Source organism: Miscanthus floridulus, chromosome 10 (genome assembly GCF_019320115.1).
Source record: "Miscanthus floridulus cultivar M001 chromosome 10, ASM1932011v1, whole genome shotgun sequence".
Taxonomy (NCBI): Eukaryota; Viridiplantae; Streptophyta; class Magnoliopsida; order Poales; family Poaceae; genus Miscanthus; species Miscanthus floridulus.
The window spans coordinates 120,618,431-120,623,306 of record NC_089589.1 but is presented as its reverse complement, the minus strand read 5'-3'; the positions used below and the strand labels follow the sequence as shown (position 1 = coordinate 120,623,306).

At 46.9% G+C, this 4,876-nt stretch overlaps 1 pseudogene; it reads right to left on the bottom strand.

The window, feature by feature from the left end:
• Window positions 1-214: 214 nt before the first annotated feature.
• LOC136489445 (uncharacterized) lies at window positions 215-4,414 on the bottom strand (annotated as a pseudogene).
• Window positions 4,415-4,876: the final 462 nt, after the last annotated feature.

Below are 4,876 nucleotides of genomic sequence, written 5' to 3'. Positions count from 1 at the left end.
ATATACTGCCCATGAAATACAATTTACAGTAACAGAGAATGCACACATATACATATCCACAATGACATCGCACGCGGAATATTTTTGTGGAGAAATAAAAGTAACTACGCGTTGTTCGAGGAAATTAAATATGTCGATATATATCTTATAGCCTTATAGGTCTCCTCCTACTTGAGAAACAAGCTTGAGGCAAGCAACATCAGGCCGCGCGCTCCTATGCAGAATCCGGATTCATTTGGTCCTGTACTTCTTGTTTTTTCTTGTTGAAGGCGAAGAGGCACATGACGAAGCCCACTATGGGGACGAGCAGCACGATGACCTTCCAGGACGTGCACGCGTCCCGGGCGCTGCCTGCGGCGTAGGCTACCAGGAGGGCGACCATGCCCAGAAACATGGCCGTGTGCATCGGCTAGAGTGGCATGCGGCGGAGGCGGCCGTCAAGCCACTGCAACAGCAGCAGGGCCATGACGACAATTGAGGCCATGAAGGAAGTAGAGTTGCTGTAGAAGAAGGCGTTGTACCGCGGCTTGCTGATGTCGTAGAGGACCGGGTTGCCAGCGGAGTGCCCGTCGCCGTCCTCCCTCCACAGGCCACCAGGCGGCTTCAGGCCCGTCAGGTAGGTGACGCTCGCACCCAGTATTCCTACCAGCATCAGGTACTCCAGCATCATGTTGTCTTTCTTCGCCTTCGCCTTCGCCATCGCCTTTCGTTCTTCCTCCTCGTCCTCCCCCTGTGCTGTCGGTTCATCGTCCCCGTCTGAATAACGCTTGTTGTTTACATGATAAAGTCTGATTGCCAGACAGACTAGAGCTGCAAAAACTGCAATGACCAGTGCTAACGAAATGATGGAGGTCCTTAGGTGCAGGGAGCTCCCGGCAGCGTAGGCCGCCATGAGGCCGAACATGCCCGCTACCATGCAGACATACAGCGCGTAGCACCGTATGCCTGGCCTATACAGGTTTGCATTCAGGAGGAGGAGGATGAGCGCCACAGACGCCATGAAGCTTGCCGCGTTGCAGTAGAAGAACGCCTTGTAGCGGCGAGGGTACTTGTCCTGAAGGACCGGGAAGCCCGCGCGGTGCCCGGACCTGTCGTCGTCCTTCTCCCAGAAACCACCGGGCGGGGTCAAGCCGGCCTGGTACGTGAGTGTCGCGGCCAGGATTGCAAGAAGCAGCAGCACCTCACGGTACTCGTCCAGCTCTTGGTGACCGCCTTTGCCGTTGCGGTTGCGGTTGGCGTTGCCGTTGCCGTTGCCACTGCGCTCTGCTGTCGTGAAGAAGACAATGTGAATCACCACGTAGATGAGGACGGCTCCAGCCATGGCCACCGTGTAGATGGAGGTGCTCGTGTCCCTGCAGCTTCCGGTAGCGTATGCGCCGACGAGGGCAAACAAGTCCAGTATGATGGCTTTCTCCAGGACATGGAGTCTAAGCAGAGACTCCTTCTGCAGCATTGCCATGATCACGAGGGATGCCACGAATGCTGCCGAGTTGAAGTAGAAGAAGACCTCGAACCGCCCTGGTGAGTGGTCAAGAGTATTGGGTCTCCTACGCTGTGGCCAGCGCCCTTCTCTGACCACACGCCACCGGGTGGATCTACTCCTGCTTGGTAAGCAATGGTCGCCGCAAGAGCTGCGAGCAACTGAACGCATTCGCGTGTTTTGCCCAGAAGATCATTGTGACCGTTTTTGTCGTCCCTGCAATTGCTAAAAAGCGGAGCATTATTAGTGAATAGCGATGAAGAAAAAAAAGACTCTTGATCATTAGGTACTACCTAACTTCTTTGTTGTAAAATTTGAACGTCGCTGCAACATATGTTATATACTCCCTCCGTCCACGAAAAAATACAACTATGGCATCCGTGCCGGTCAAACCAGCTCGACTTTGACCAAATTGATAGTAAATAGTATTAGCGCATATGTCTCCAAATAATTTTTTTATTAAAATATATTCTATTACTAATCTAACGGTACCTATTTTGTATCATGAATGTTAGTACTTTTTTATATAAATTTAGTCTAAGTTTAAACTCTTTGACTCCTCGAAAAATGAGAATTGTATTTTTTTATGGACGGAGGGAGTATTATAGTCAGTAGTCAAAAAATACTATTTGTTTACCATGTTATTTGTGACTAGTGGGCTATTTTTTCATCATCGTGTATAATTGAATCATGACTGACCTATTTCTTCCTCACTGTTATATGTTTGTGTAATTTTTAAATTCTATTATATGAAGTATAGTACTGTAGGAAAAATAGAAGTGCACTACAAAATCTACACAAAAGATATATTTAGTATTTAACATACATATATCATTTGGAAAAACTCAGTGTGGCACTTGGTGAGCAGTGCCCATTAACATGTACAAGGAAAAAACATAGCATATAGCCTAGTATTTTTAACTAGAGCCCCCAACGTACACTCATGTTAGTTCTCACCAAACTTGCAAGAAAAAGATAAATTCTAAACATCCTCATAATAATAAAAGACATGTGGCCTTTGATTTTATAGACTCCAATCATCGTTGCCAATAATAACCATTGGATCAATTCATTTCTAAATTACCCACGTCTACCATTATAACAAATAATTCAAAATAACCCATAATATATTTTTTTTTATAAATTACCATCTCTATCATCATTATGAGAGATAACACAAAGCACCTAAGTTTGGATTCAAATTACACATATATGTCACTATGAAAGATAATATAAGAAATATGTATAAATGATCACCTTAGCCATTATAAGAAAATCAGAAGTATTTCTCAATCTACATTTAAATAGTAAGATAATCTATTTAAAAATAATACGATATCCATAAAGAATGCTATACTTATTTATAAATTACACAGTTCTATAACTATTAAGCTAAAACTAAGCATTATATAATCTTCCGCCTTATAGACTAAGTAAACATGTACTACCTCATCACCGAAAGAGTGGCATGCACATTTTTTGAGAAATCAATTAGTCTTAAGTTTGACCAAATATACACAAAAAAGTACTAATATTTATGAGGTGTAATCAGTATCATTAGATGAATTATATGGAATATATTTTCATAATTAAGCCATTTGGAGATATAAATGTTGATAATATTTTTCTCTAAATCTAGTCAATAAAAAGTATGACTTAATCCAAACCTAGAATGACACTCTTGCAGGGACAGAGGTAGTTTACATTAGGATAAATATTTGTTTTAATAGATTATTAAGCTTGAAGAAATTTGAATATTCAAACCAGTGTAACTGAAACAGGAAAAATGAAAGTTTGTACGTCGTCCTTGAATTTGATTACGAATGCAGAATGGAAAATTTCAACCTGCCTGTGATCAATGAAGAAGGTGTTAATATATACGTATATATATTGGTGTATATGATATGCATACCTTTGGTTCTCGTTCGTTATGTTGGGGTTGCTTTCGTTTTTGTCGTCGGTAAGATTGTTTTTGTCGATCAGAATCTTGGGGACAATGATGCAGGCAACAACTGGGGCAACTAGGCAGAGAACATAGATGGTGTGCTTGCTGTCCCTGCAGCTTCCAGCAGCGTAGGCGGCCCCGAGGCCTAAGAGCGCTGTGAGGATGCACACGTACATGGCAACATACGTTACTGTTGTACTCCCCTTGAAGTTGAGCCTGTACTTCTTGCGGTCGACGATGAGCATGATGGCGAGGAGTGACGCGATGAAGGCGGTGGTGTTGCAGACGAAGAAAACCCTGTAGCGCCGGGGATGGAGTGCCTGCAGCACCGGGTCGCCGGCGGTGTGGTGGCCCTCCTCGGTGCTCCGCCAGAAGCCGCCGGGCGGGTTGAGCCCGGCCACGTACGCGATGGTCGCCGCGAAGATGGCGAGCACCAGCAGGATCTCGCGCTCGCTGCCAGCTAGTGCCTTCTCTGCTTCGTCATGTCGGCCTACTGTGGACACAAGACGTAGTGTAGGACGGATTCTTACGAGGACGACACTCAAGAAGACGACGGTGGCGTAGGCGGAGACCGCGGAGACCAGCACGGCGATACCGCAGAGGGTGGTGAAGCTGTCGTGGCTGCTCCCGGCGGCGTAGGCCCCCACGAGGCAGAGCAGGTCGAGCACCATCACCGTCTGCAGGACGAGGAGCAGGTACACCGTGGTGCCCTTGTGTAGGACGAGGAGGAGGAGGCCGACCACGAGCGACGCCGCGAAGGAGATGGCGTTGAAGCAGTAGAAGACGATGTAGCGCCTGTAGTTGGTGTCCCGGAGGATGGAGTCGCCGGCCACCTGCCCTCCCGGCGTGTCCTCCTGCCAGGAACCCCCGGGGAGGTTGATCCCCGCCGCGTAGGTCACCGTCGCCACCAGGGTGGCCAGCAGCAGCAGGTACTTCTTCAGATCGTACTCCGTCGATTTTGTAACGTTTGGGTCTTGTGAACCGGCCATTCTAGGGTTGGGTGTTTTGTTGAGGGACGTGAAGCTCTACTATTTGGGTTAGATATGGTGCCAACCAATGGGCTGAGCTCTACGAATTTATAGAGGCCATCGAGCGGGAACAAACAGCTACAGTACATGTCACTGCGTCTGCGCTGCATGCGCTGATGTATGAGTCGTGTGTCCCAATGATGGCATCACTTGATGAGGTCCTCTTAGTTTGGACTTTATATATTCCCTTGTCATTTCGGCTAGGATCCACTTTAAATCTTTTATGCCATTTGCATTGCATTCAGCAGTCTCATGCAAGTGACCAGTGTCAGCACGTTAGGTTTCGGTCCCTCATGTCTCGTGCACACTTTATTTTAAGCGAAGCCTAAACAAATATTAAAGAGTAAGTGTCATTCTGTATGGCAGCATGGGGCGAGGCGGCGGTTGAGCCACCGTCCGGAGAGCGAGGGAAGGCTGTTAGGC